The sequence below is a fragment of the Lissotriton vulgaris genome, chromosome 3_1 (genome assembly GCF_964263255.1).
Source record: "Lissotriton vulgaris chromosome 3_1, aLisVul1.2, whole genome shotgun sequence".
NCBI classification, from domain to species: Eukaryota; Metazoa; Chordata; class Amphibia; order Caudata; family Salamandridae; genus Lissotriton; species Lissotriton vulgaris.
The window spans coordinates 1472913177-1472927706 of record NC_141689.1 but is presented as its reverse complement, the minus strand read 5'-3'; the positions used below and the strand labels follow the sequence as shown (position 1 = coordinate 1472927706).

Below are 14530 nucleotides of genomic sequence, written 5' to 3'. Positions count from 1 at the left end.
ACCAGGACAGTGCGCCCAATTACAGGTAAAATGTGCTCTCCACAGCACAGAGGCCAACTCTGATGTTTCACACCTGTGAGGGGTACAGCGCATTAGTGAAATATGGTGCCACCGTTTGAAACTAGGGGATTCGCTGGTGTCCGAATGGACCCTCTCAAGTCGCCTGGGGCGTGCTCACTGTGTGAAGTGTAAGGTCAATGGCATTGCCTCTTTTGCACTGAGCTAGGCACTCATTCATACGAGGCAACACCCTCTTAGTATCATTCAATTTTGATCCATGTTACAGAAGGGGCCGCACAAGCTTCTGTGGTTCTTTATGAAATACTGGAGAGACCTGTGGGCACAAAAATGTGCCCAAACATATTCTGCTTCCCTAGAGCTCTTTGAGTGCTACGGCCCCAAATGCTCCCATTAAATGCAGCTTTGAGCAAAAACTGATCCAGCCATCGGTTCCTATTCAGAAAGTCATGAAAATGTGTCTTTAAGTGCATACTGTAGGCTCCACTACATAAATCATGGTATCTGAGTAAAGTGCACTTACTGCCGTTTGGGCTTCCAGGGACTGTGTTTTGCTGTTACAGAACGGCTGCAATATTCCTGCCCTAATCTGAACATTCCTACTATAGTGTCACTGGCTGCCATGCTTTGGGAGTATTCAGGTTTACTGTGTTTTTACAGGCTTATGATGCTTGCAGTCCTCCTGTTCTGCTATTGATTAATTAGCAATTGTATGTACAGGTCATTTTGGAGAATAGAATTCTTATTGCTAATACTTTGCCTCCCACAAGTACAAATACTCACGATTTATTCTGAAGAAAATCTTTCATTCAAGCCCTGTCTATTCATACTTTTTCACTCAGTCAGATTAGGGGATTTTTTTCACTATTAGATCTTACGTATACACTTTACTATAGGTGTAAGCATTGGTAGGTAATGAATACTAGTTATATTATGGTTAGAGCTGACTTAACCCAGTGATTGGGGAAAAAGTATAGTTGAATGGCACTATTCTGTATTTGCTCTATGCACTTTATTATCTTTTTAAGGATTTCTTATGAATATTCTTCAATTTCAAAGGAACTTCTTAAATCATCTTTGTCCTCTTTATTATAACTGGAGGGTACAGCTGTAATGAATACGCTTACAGCCTGATTCATGAAGCAAAATTGCGATCGCAATAGCTGCGAAAAAGCTATTGCAAGCGCAATTCTCAAAATCGGTATTCTTGATGAAAAAAAGCGAATTCGCAAACACAGAATAGCGAAATCGCAAAATAATTCGCAGAATCCCGGCAGCAGTCCATTAGCGAATCGGAAATTGCGAGAAACCACGGATTCTGCGAATAAAATAGCAAAATCCCAATACAATCGCAATCGCTATTCAAGAAAAATCGCAATTTACGAAAAACCCGTAAATCGCTTTTTGCGAGGCGCAATTTAAGGACAACCCAAAGCAGGTGGTAACCATCAAAGCCTAGGAAAAAAATATTTGAAAAACTATTTCCCAATCAGTAACAGGTGCTGGCCTGACCAAACACACTTAAGGAGATGCAGCAGCAGCATTAGGAGTCTCACAATGCCAGGACTCTACATGGTGGTCAGGCGGAAAAGGCTACAGCGAGCAGCACCGATGAGACGTAGGATCCAGGAGAGGATATTCCGCCAGCGGCTCACCCTGCTGGGCCAAACCAGAGAGCAAATATACCCAAAGTACCGCCTGAATGGGCCAATGATCATCAAGCTAATTCAGGACCTTGACCCCCTGATGCAGCACCCAACAAGGCGGACCAATGCCGTGCCCACACATGTCCAGGTATTGTGCAGCCTGCACTTTCTGGCCTCCGGGAGTTTCCAGGGGATAGTTGCCGCTGCTGGGGGGATATCCCAGCCCACCATGTCCCGCTGCCTAAGGAGTTTCCTAGATGCAATGCTGACCCAGCTACACCACCACATAAAATTTCCCACCAGCCAACAGGAGTTGGATGAGACCAAGCATCAATTCTACAATGTTGCGCATTTCCCACATGTGATAGGATGCATTGACTGTACCCACATCCACATCTGCCCACCAGCTGAAACGGAGTACATGTACCGCAACCGCAGGTCCTACCACTCCCTCAACATCCAGATGGTGTGCAATGCTAAAACATACATCACGGACATAGTGGCACAGTACCCGGGGAGCACACATGACTCCTTCATATTCCGTCACTGCGGCCTCCACACACGACTGGCCAGGGGAGACTTTGGTGAAGGACACCTACTAGGTAAGTACACTTGGCCCACAATGTTACACTGTGATGAAGTAGCTGCGCTGCACAGGCACTCACCCTCTGCTCCTCTCATTCAGGTGACAGTGGCTACGCCCTCCGTGAATACCTCCTCATCCCATACCTCAACCCTGCTACACCACAGCAACGGCGTTACAATGCAGCACACATACGCACAAGGAATTTCATTGAGAGGACATTTGGGCTACTGAAGAGCAGATTCTGCATACTGCACAAGACTGGTGGGGCCATGGCTTCAGTCCTGATGTGTGCTGCCGCATTGTGGCTGTGTGTGCAATACTACACAACATTGCTACCAAGCACTGGATACCTGTAGAGATGTCTGGCAGTGAGTCGGAAGGGGACGACCGGCCACCTGCACATGTGCGTCATGCACGCGGGGAGAATCCAGCTGAAGGACACAGACGCCGCAACCACATCACAATGAACAGTTTCTAGTGCACCCACTCCCCTCACCCAACAATTCACAAATGAATGCCAATGGAAATAATGACAGGAGGCCGATGTACGATGCTAGAATAAATATTATTGTTGAAGGCACAATAATAATGACATTTTGCTATTATTTACATGTGAGCAGTATTGCGCCATACTGCTCTAAATCATACACAGGACATGCTTCTATCATCAGCATGTCCCTGCCAATGTACAGTAAAGTCAAGTGCCCCTCCGGCGCGCGGCACCCAATCGCCTCTCAGGCTCATCCTCAGGGACGGCACGTGAACCCGCAGTGGGCCTGCTGCTGCGGCGTAGGCCACCGACCTGTGAGGCAGACAGGCTGCTGACACTGGAGGTCCCCTCACTAGTGTCGTCCCCATCACCATTGGCTGGGCCAGTTGGATGTAGTGCCAGTACGGCACTGGTGACCTGCTCCAGTACTCACGCCACATCCTCGCAGCATTGCACCATCTGCTGCTGCATAGCCAGGGAGCGACGTGAGAGCTGGGAGGTGGCATTACCAATTACGTAGTTCGAGCGCGTGTAGGCAGATAGCCACGTAAGTAGCTGGCGGTGGCGGCGGCGGGCGATGTTGCGCTGCGAGATGATGGCCGCAGTGTTAGCCTCCATGGCAGTTGTCATCCGCTCTATCCTATCCGACACATTTGCTACATTGCGGCCAATGTTGTGGAGCTGGAGTTGGATTGCCCCTTGGCGTCGTGCCTGCAATTGATGGATGCCCAGCATCCGGCGCTCTATGCTGAGCCCTGGCATGCGCACGGCCATCCCCCTCCTGCCGCTGCGTACTGTGTTCTGCTGGCGATCCCTGCCATGCCTGCTGTGCTGGCTTGCCACAGTGGGTGTGTGCACTGTCACCGCTCTAGCAGCACCAGATGTTGAGGGTCCCGCTGGTGGTGGTGTTGCGGTTGCCAATGGTGCAGCGCCTGATGGTGCTGGCGCAGATGGTGGTGCTCTAGCAGCAGGGATTGGAGCAGCGCCTGATGGAGCTGGCACAGATGGTGGTACTCTAGCAGCAGGGATTGGTGCAGCACCTGATGGTGCCGGTGCAGAAGGTGGTGCTCTAGCAGCAGGGATTTGTGCAGCGCCTGATGGAGCCGGCACAGATGGTGGTGCTCTAGCAGCAGGCAATGGAGCAGCACCTGATGGTGCTGGATGTGTGGCTGTTGGCACCTCCTCTGCATCCTCTGGTGCCTCGTCTATCAGCAGCCTATTGCTGTCGCTGCTGTTGTTGTCAGCGCCACCTGTGAGGGAAAGTGGACGTAGATTAATTGCATGTATCTTTCACATGTGCAGTTGCTACATGCATGCTGGCTGACATTCCCTGACTGGCTGTGGCATTGCGTACTTTGGGACATGTCTGGCTGCATTGGAGATTTTGTACATTGTGGGCAGACTACATGTCCCACAATGCTTTTGGGCATATCCTAATGTGCATGGATTGCATGACTTGGGTTGATTATGGGAGGCTATAGGGTCTTGGCCATTGTTAGGGGACAGGGTCGCAGTCGCATGCCACTTACCTTGGCTGTCTTGGGTGGGTCGGGATGAGTGCAGAGTGATGACCCCTATACACGCCTCTCGCTCAAGCGTGCCCTCCACACGGTCCTCCATGGGGGTGTTGGGAGGGACTGTTGGTTCTCCACCTCCAGTAGCCTGGCTCTCGCCCAGCCTCTCTGCCACCCTCTCCTTGGCACGACCTCGGAGGTCGTACCACCTCTTTTTAGCTCGTCGATCGACCTGTGTGTCACACCCACAGCGTTGACTCTGGCGCCGATCCCCAGCCACAGTCAGCGTTTCTCCGCCTCTGGCACCCTCCTGGAGTCCTTACCAAATAGTTTTGTGTGGTTTTCAACCACTCCGTCTATTGGGTGCTCCAACTCCTGCTCAGAAAATTTAAGCTTGCGCTTGCGCCCGGTGTCACTGGGCCCTGGTGCTGCATCCTCTGCCATTGCTGCAGTCACAAAAGTGAAGGATTTCAAAGTTTGGAGGTGTTCTGGAAGGTGCTCTGTGTGATGCAGCCTCGATATCTGCCTCACTGTTCTGAATGGGGGTGGGAACTGCCTGCTTCCTGGTTGTGATGTCATCAATGTGCTCGAAATGCGACTTCCTGTTTTTGCGATCTCGCTATTTGTGAGATCGCATTTTGCGATCTCGCAAATTGCGAGATTGCAATTCCTACACGGATTTTGACGGAAATTGCGATTTTTCTGCGATTTTGAAAAATCGCTATCGCATTTTGCGGCCGCTTGCGATTCGGTTTATTTTATCGCAGATTTTGATGAATGCCGTTCTGCGAATTCTAAATTGCGATTCGCTGTCAATCGCAATTTATAATTCGCAGAATTCGGTTTTCATGAATCAGGCTGCAAATTGCTAGTCTTTTTATGCATGTTTCGGAAACCTTATAAATGATATTTGGCTTTTAAAATATCTTGCATTTATCAGGTTTCAAATGTTGGAAGGTTATTTGTTGTTTCTTTATATAACTATCTATTTATGTACACCCCCCCTTTTTTTGAGATTTCTAATCATGAATGTATGAGTCGTCTATGTCATTCAAAATTTTGCTCAATATAAAACAAAACTTTTTGCTCAGTCGAATGCAGCATTATCACCCGTGCTATCACCCGTTGCGCAAGAGAAGCATCACACCAATGGAGAACATTACGAAGAAAAGGAGCCTCATTTCTCAGCCTATGGACTTCGATACACATGTGATTGCTGTACTCACAGCAAAGAGCCATACAGAGGATTGTGGGGTTAATGGGAATTTCTGTTACAACTACAGGAATAAACACAGGATTCTTGTAGACTGTCTATAAACTTGTAATTTTTGCATTTTTTATTTTCTCATATTACCCAGATTGACCGCTCCAAAAATTTATGCAATAATAGCTTACCATTTTCCAACATTTGGTTATGAGATAATACTAATTTGTGGTTGCAGTCAGGTGCTCCTCGATTTCTCAGCAACACATTAGCGCCCACTACATGGAATTAACCCTGCTGGGATTTCTGGCAGATTCAACCAGGCCCAACACTGATCCATGCTTGGTGAGATCTACCAAAAGAGCTGAATGATTTTTGGCCCACTTAAATGAATACACTGGTCATTCTAAAATATCCTCTTAGACTGAAAGGCATCTTTGTGTATGAGGATGAGGACACCCACAGAGGGGACAGACTTTGCTTGAGTTGCCCATCATCCACAAATAAGTGCCAGTGCCATTTGAGGGAATTTCAAAAGCAATGTCCTCAGTGCAGTGCCAGCACTGTAAATCAGATGTCAGTTCTTGCATCACTAAATAGCAGCGCTTAATGTGAGCCAGCGGTTGCAAGTGTGGCCTCCTAGCAGCATTTTTGGGGACTGACACTTAATTTTTCACAACAGACTTCGATCTACAGCAAGAAAGAGAAAACCACAAAGAGGAAATAGAAGGATGAAGAGAAAGTCAGCAAAACAGTAGGAAAGAGAGAAAGCAAGCGTGAAAAAGAAACTGCAAGAGTGAACTGAAGAGACAGGAAGAGTCTAGTCATGGATTAAAGAGTCATGAGGTGGAATCCAGACTACGGAGTATTTAGCACCCCAACCTTCAATAGCGACAGCCACTGGTTTGTAAGCAAAACATTGGGCCCACAAATATTCTTTCACAAATTAATTACTGCTCATCAGTGGCACTTCTGACGTCAAAGTGTAACTGAAAACTCAGACTATGAGATTCATTCATGTCAAATGACTATGGAGTGCCCAGCACCAAACATCCATTTTCATTTGACTTTTCAGAGCGAGGTGTACACCCTTGCAGAGAAACCTTACTCAAGATAGTAAAGATTTTACTCAAGATTACTCAAGTATTTGCAGATTTCACACTCCCATCCTCCAGCTTCTACTCTGTGCTCAGAAGAATGAGCTGAGCGCCACCAGTGTCGTTGGTGCATCAAAGATGGATCATGTGATGATATGCGGGCTTCCAAAGAGATACATTTGATTCTTAAATTATGCCACAAAGACCTCAAGAAGCTCAAACAATGTAATGACTGTCAAAGAGATGCTTTGATTTCGGGGGCACTAAATAAAAAAATAGCCCCTTCTCAAGCATGTTCAAATATTGGTAATGTTTAAAAATCAAATGTATTGGGATAATGGTGACCAGAAAAAGACAGCAGGAGAATTGTTTTTTAAATGTGGGTGTGCCATTAATGCATGCCTCCCTCAGTGGCTAGATCTAAAAAAATGTGATATTTCATTTTTAGCGCCATCGCCTAAAATACATATTTGAACCTTTTATTACCCCTGCAGGTGTTGAAACAGCCAAATATTTACTTCATAGCCAAGAGTCAAGACCAATCAGTTTTCAGAAGGATCTATCTAGAAAGCAAGATTAGTGCTTGATAGGTGGGAACAGACTTACTCTGGCTACGAGTACTCAAGAACCTCTAAACATATAGATGATGCACTACAATTGGGTGGCCCTTGAACACACTCTATGTTTAGGACCGACCGCAAACGAAGCACCATTATGGCAATAGTTATGATGTATTTATTAGCCCGGCAGGTCAAAAATATTCATCCATTGCCATGCAATGCAGAATGTGGAAAACATAAATGAAATATAGCCTCTACTAATGTCATGAGGAGATGCTACCAGCAATCCTAGACTATATCAGAAACTTTGCCATGTGCAGCAGACCCACACCTCCAGAGAATGCCAGTTGGCATGCACAAATATGCCCACACACAGATCTTCAGAGAGAATCTTCTGCATCTCCCTGATACACTTCATCCTCCTGGGACCAGAGGGAACTCCCACTGGCAGAGTAAGAGCTGCTTGCTCCTTTCTTGCCCTCCCCAAAGAGCACACACCAGCATACATGGACCTATCCCTGCTTCTCCTCCAGAACCCCACTAAAACACTAAGAAGGCATTTTCCTCTTACCACTGCATCCAACCACCATGGAGAATGGATGCATGCCCATGACCAGCCGCGGCCTGAGCAAGTAGTAGTGGAGGGAAATTGGGGCCGGGTTGTGGGGGGGAATCAACAAGCGACCACGAGTGAAAACATTATAAATAATTAATTTCCCCTCATTTTCGTCTGTCGAAATACCCTCCATTGACCCCACAGACCCACCGCTCTTACCTGCATGGGCCGTGGCTGACCTTGACATACTTCCCTCTAACCTCTGTGTTCATTGCTTCCAGCTGTAGGATGCCCCAACCTTGTTGTGAGTGCCTGCAGTGAGTTACAACAGTGACTCCACCTGTAGAGCATTGCTTCTTAGAACTGTGTGGGGTCAAAATATCTATGTTTGAATAGGAACAAGTTTCTATAAATCTTAAAGTACCTTTTTCACACAAACCAATGTCTTTCTATATAAATAAGCAAATCAGCTTCATCAACTTATTAATAATCCCTTCAGAGCAGTTTCCCCATAAGCCAACAACTGATGGACGAAAGGATTGTCTGTCACCGATTACAGACAACTTGGGGGCAGTCCTAGAGGTGTAGTACGATAAAAGATACTACTATTTTGACCAGAGATGGCAGGAGTCTGTGTTAAATCCACTACGAGTCAGTGAAAGGCGGGGTGGTGACACTGGTGCCATTTCCACCCCCACACACACACTTCTGGAACCAAGACAAAGTTGCCCCTGTTCAACGGCAGCATGGCCCTGAGGGAGCGTGCCTTACTGCGATCCTAAAACATAGAGAAAAGCCTATGTTCTTGCCCTGGCGACTTCAGGAAAGAAGGAGCCATTCATCGCAGAATAAATTATGTCTTTATTATGGGGTTTTGCTTTTTGACAGTACCAGCATTTTCAGTGATGTGTCCTTGCTCTAGGTCAGAAAAACATTCATTCACACACAGGCGGACTATTTGTTGTTCCCTCTCTCATGGTGTCCTCACTCACTCCTTTCCTCTGGTAAAGCCCTAGCAGCACTGCAAGGCCAGTATATTTTTTACCCGGAATTTATAGCCCCACATATACTGAGTTCACAGGGTGCATCTGAAAGTGGCTGCCTGTATGTTTTGTTTCTTTAGAATTTTGAGCCTAATATTGATGTATGCATTGATATACTTTAGGAAGCAAATGTTTACGAGGGAATGCAACCAAATTTTGCTAAGTGGAAGACTTGCAGGAAAATTAACTGGCATGCATAAAGAGCCATGGTTTGGGGCAAAAAACGTAATTTCTCATACAATTGTGCTTGACGTCTGCATTTTTTAAAATTACATAGGTCACGGGTGTAACTACTTTGGTTTAAACCTGAATCATGAATTCCAACAAGTGTAACTGGATACATCATTTAAGACAGTGCTTTAAGCAATAGTTACTCAATTCTTAGTCTCTTAGAGACATGTACCAGCAATAATGCTTTCCACAAAAAAACTGCTATGTTGTCCTGATTGATGTTATCACATCATATTATATCATCAGTGACAATGTGTCCACATAAAATGTGGCTATTGTGCGGGGCAATTAATGCTCCTTAGTGGATTTATTACAGGTATTTACAGTGTGGGGTTATAAATGCTTGCTAACAATTTGCATCACTAATGCTTTTTACTGTGTGGGGCTACTAATGCTCATTAGTATGTGTTCCAAACAATCTAAGGCCAATAAACCTTGTGACTGTGTAGGTGCATCATGCTTATTCTTGTTTGATGCTATTAATGTTTAATCACTGGCTTGCGGCTGGGCCCTGGGACCAACCCCCGTGAATGATCAAACCCCAGTATTGTAAGGCTGAAACCAACCCTGTGGGAGGCCCACCGCCCTTTTTTGGATTTGGTTGTGTGCCGCATAGAGTTGACTGCAGGCCCTGCTGGTGGCCAACACCATGCTGCTGGTCAACCCCACACAGTCAGGCAACAACCCTATGGACACCCAATCCATATTTAAAATGTTCATTTTTTTTTCTTTGCTGTACCACAGTACTGTCACACAAATGACACTTCAATGTTCTCTGGGACAGTCCAAACACAGCATTTTAATGCTTGCATAGTCCTGAAGTATACTGCAGTACTCTTGTGGGATCATGCAGGAGAGCCTTACTGGATCCAGTCTCATGCCATAAATATATTTTTTATTTTGGCCTACAAGATCCGTGAGGTCATGGTACTCCTGTCCTGCCTCCTTGGATGGAACAGCCTCCCCCTCCACCTGCAAACAGCCCCCACACTACAGGAATTCAGGAAGGGCTTAACAACCTGTCTCTTCAAGTAAAATATCTGAACAGCAGCACCAGCCCCCACCCCTCAGTCCTGGATATCCTCAAGGGGGATAAGCAGTGCTTTACAAATCATGTTTGATTGATTGATTGCTTGATTGCTTGATTGTTGATTTTTCAGAAACTCAGGTCCCCTAGACCGAGTACCTAAGGCCAGAAATGGCAGCCAAAACATTTCTGTTGATGTTGAGGCCAGCCAATCAGATTGTATGGTCTCGCAGGACCAGAATGATAGGGCTGACGTGTAAAAAAGTGCTATTGGCCCATCAGAGTGGGTTTTTATTAAAATCTGCTGTACTGCCTGAGTACCGCAGTAACGGCCATCTAGATATCACTATATTTTGCCTTTTAATTTCTCAAAAAAGGCTTGACAGATACATTCCAAATAAAAAAGGCATGTTTTCTGACTAAAGATCTAGCTTTCTTACAAATCCAGTGGTGTTCTGTTTAACTGTTTTTTCTGTATTACCTTCTAACGTTCCTGTGGTAAATTGCATGGGAAAAACACATTTTGAGATTTGATACCCCCTTTTCTTGGCCTCTGCTTTACAGATCGCTCCAAAACGTTCCAGGATAGAGCCGACGTGGATGAACCTTTTTTTGGAATTGTGTCATGAAGATTCAAACTGCATCAAAGTTAGTAGCAAAACAAAAAATACTCCTCCCATGGTAACATTGACCTAACTATAACCAATTCTGACACCTGTAATTACACAGTGGTGAATGCCACTGTGCAATGTCGATATAGATGTGAAAATAAGCATAGTGAAGCTGTGCTTATCTGTATATACTTACCATGTCTACATTCTGGTAGTGAGTAATATTGCTACAATCTTTTGGACTATGACATGTACAAATGGTTCTTTTTTTTTTACCTGTTCTTAACTTGAAATAGTCTTTTATATTTATGATGTGCTGTTTTATATACCTATGTAATGCTTTTAAGATATCTGCATATCGAAATAAAGCTATCAACCGACCAACCAACGATATTGAAAGCTTAATGTTCCAACACCACACCCAATGGACCTAAATGGGGAGAAATCTAAGTGATCATTAAGAAAAGAAATTGGCATTCTCAAGGTGCCTTTTGAAAAATACCAGTCATCCAGAGGGAGGTTGGTTTCCACATAATTGTATGATGTACCATAAAAATATTTTGTTAAAGACAGATGTAATGGTGGCTCATTGTTGGAATCTGTGTGATGCAAAGTGGAAGACATGGATCTGTACCTTTGTCTCTGGAGGTAGACAGCGGCTCACCCTTAATGCTTATGCCATCTAAATTGAAAAGAAAACCTTAAACTGACATGTTTCTCTCCTGTCACTGGAGAGGTCTCCCATTCTCCATTTAGCCTTCAGATTATAAGGATACTAATATTGGGGTGCTGCTCAGAGGCTGAGTCTGGGGCTGAACTGTGCGGGCGTTTCTCTCCTGCTGATCGTCGTTGGATTTGGACCCTTTCTTCCCTGGATGCAGCTCCTTTCCAGCGAGCTGCCGCTGCTGTACTAAGGACCCACCCTCACCGCCCACACCGCTGCGGGGCTGCGAGGCACTTTCCTCACCTGTAGCCTCTTCCCGCAGCGGCCCTGCCCCCCCGCCTGGTGCTGTCATAAACTTTCGCAGCACCCGCTGCGCGGGTGCTGCTCAGAGGCTGACTCTGGGGCAGAACTGTGCGGGCGTTTCTCTCCTGCTTCTGCTGATCGTCGTTGGATTTGGACCCTTTCTTCCCTGGATGCAGCTCCTTTCCAGCGAGCTGCCGCTGCTGTACTAAGGACCCGCCCTCACCGCCCACACCGCTGCGGGACTGCGAGGCACTTTCCTCACCTGTAGCCTCTTCCGCAGCGGCCCCGCCCCCCCGCCTGGTGCTGTCATAAACTTTCGCAGCACCCGCTGTGCGGGTGCTGCTCAGAGGCTGAGTCTGGGGCTGAACTGTGCGGGTGTTTCTCTCCTGCTTCTGCTGATCATCGTTGGATTTGGACCCTTTCTTCCCTGGATGCAGCTCCTTTCCAGCGAGCTGTCGCTGCTGTACTAAGGACCCGCCCTCACCGCCCACACCGCTGCGGGACTGCGAGGCATTTCCGCACCTGTAGCCTCTTCCCGCAGCGGCCCTGCCCCACCGCCTGGGAGGATATAATCAGCCTACTCGTATCGCGCAGCGGGACGCGCGCGGGACGAAGCTCGGAGCGAAGCCCTGGCAAAGGGCGGGCCCTCTGAGGCCCTCATAGGCCGGATAAGGCTGGGCCGGGCCTACCCTCTTTAGTTCGTCCCTTGAACATTGGATTATTTTTGTTACACTTTTTCCTTTTAAGTTTTGCAACCACTACTTCTTGCTATGCCTTCCCCGGCCATGGAGGGCACTCCTATGAAGTTGGGAGGGGTTATAAATAGGACTCTAGATAATTATTTCCCCCGGGCTGCGGGAGACGGGGATAAGGAAAGTACTTTGATCAAGCGCAGGGCGGAGCGTAGAGGTTCCATAGAAAATCTGAAAAATAGGCCCCTTGGAGATAACTCTAGATCACTTAGTGAGGAGCCATCCTCATTGGATGATGTCCCCCTTCTGCTGAGGGATTGTACCAATAACCCGACTGAATCAACCACTAACTTAACCCCCCCTATTAGCCCAAGTACTGTGTCTGTTGATCTAATCTCCCAGCCCCCACCGGCCATTAAAGCCAGGAAAGCTAAACCTAAGTCAACTCCTGTGCAAGGGGTATATGGGCCCCCACCTAACAAACGCAGGAGGAAGTCGAGGGGTGGCCAGGGAAAAACTAAAACAAAAATCCCCCACTCTGATTTTGGGAGGATACCAAAACATCCCCCCAACCACTGAGAGGTTATTGGAAGATGTACATATAACACCTCCTGAAAAGGTTACCATTATTACCGATTCGGCCGATGCCACGGTAAACAATGTTACCAATGTCCCGCTTTCTGTTGTCCCGTTAGGAAATTTTGAATTTTTGCTTAGGTCACTATTATTGCCGATTAGCGAGAGTATTAAAAAGGTTGAGATTAGACTCACTATCCTGGAGGCTACACTAAGTAGTATGAAATCTTCGGTTAGCCCTCAGGGTAGATCTCTTGAGACTATTCCCCCTCCCATTGTCCCTCCCAACTTCCTTAACATGCCAGTTAGTTTGGCACCCCCCTTGGCGACCACTGCTGCTCCCCCCCACAACCCCTTATGGCTAATTTAGCCCCAGCTCATCTACGAAACCCTAACAGGCCACCCTCACCTGTAGGCCTAGCTCCCCCTATGCCAATCACTGGCAGTATTGCTCCCCCACCCCCAGTGAAGCCTGCTCCTAGACCCCGTAGGCCCAATCTCCCTCCAGAGGCAAACGATCTCATGGTAATCATGGCCGGTGTTCCCCCACTTGAAGTGGGCGAAGGTGAGAACTTTTGCTCACTGAAAAGCAAGGTTATCAAGTGGTTGAATTGAAACAGACCCCTCCCAGCCCACCTTAACAGCGAAATCATCATGGTGAGAAGGGTACCTTGGGTGGGCAAAACAAACAAATCTATAATAGGGGATTGTATCCTGGTGAGTTTTCGAGACGCTAGGACTGTTACCCATATATGTCAAGGGAAGAATAGATCCCTCGAATCAACAATTCAGACTCTACAAGTGGCGTTTTTCTTCCCCCCTACCCCTATGTATTCCAATCAAGCCCACGATAACTGGACGAGGGTCGCCCGGAGGGGTAGACACCACGATTTTAATGTTCGGCCAGTTTTTCATCGTCCGGTGACACCCTTCCATAACTTTAATCGATTTAGTTGCTTGAATGGACTTGAGGGGGTTGATTGACACATGGGCAGATGTACCAATACAATGGGAAATGTATGTCCAGGAATTGTAAATATAGGGGACCCAATATTGGAATCTGGGCAGCAAAGCCTGCTGGCACAGCAAACTTTACCTAGTAGGGCTAGGGGGATTGAGGCAAACGAGCCCATGGTTACAGCTATCGAACCTATAATGGGAGGAAATGGGTTGGAACCGGGTCGGGTGGAGACTGTGGAACGAATTGGGCTCAATGGGGGAATAGAGCATGTCTATGACGTATTGAAAATCATTTCCTGGAACATAGCAGGCTTGGCAGCCAAATTTAATAACAAAGAGTGGCGCAACTATATTAGTAACTTTCAAGTAATTAGCCTCCAGGAGACATGGGCCCTTGATAATAGTAATTTCCACATTCAGGGCTATAAATGTTTTTTTGTCCCAGCGCAAAAAACGAGATCGGGGAGAGCCATGGGAGGACTATCTATATATGTAGACCTAAACCTTCCGGGCAGCTGGTCCATTACGGACTGGAAATCACATGTCATACAAGCAGTACGGTTTAATGGGAAGGGGCTAAGACTTACTGTTTTCAACATTTACAACAATGGGGTTGGGGGAGACCATACCTCATTTGTAGGAGAACTGGATGACAGATTGGGTCAGGAAATCATAGCTAGGAAAGTGGGACAGGTACCTGCTCTGCTGGTCATGGGAGACTTTAACTGTCACCTATGCTCGGCATTGGTCCC

General features: G+C 46.8%; 1 protein-coding gene and 1 pseudogene across 1 annotated transcript in view; both read right to left on the bottom strand.

Annotated features, from left to right (window-relative positions):
• GRID2 (glutamate ionotropic receptor delta type subunit 2) overlaps positions 1 to 14530 on the bottom strand; it is a 2654005-nt gene that overhangs the window by 469575 nt on the left and 2169900 nt on the right. The window lies entirely within an intron of this gene.
• On the bottom strand, positions 2948 to 7943 carry LOC147728042 (uncharacterized; annotated as a pseudogene).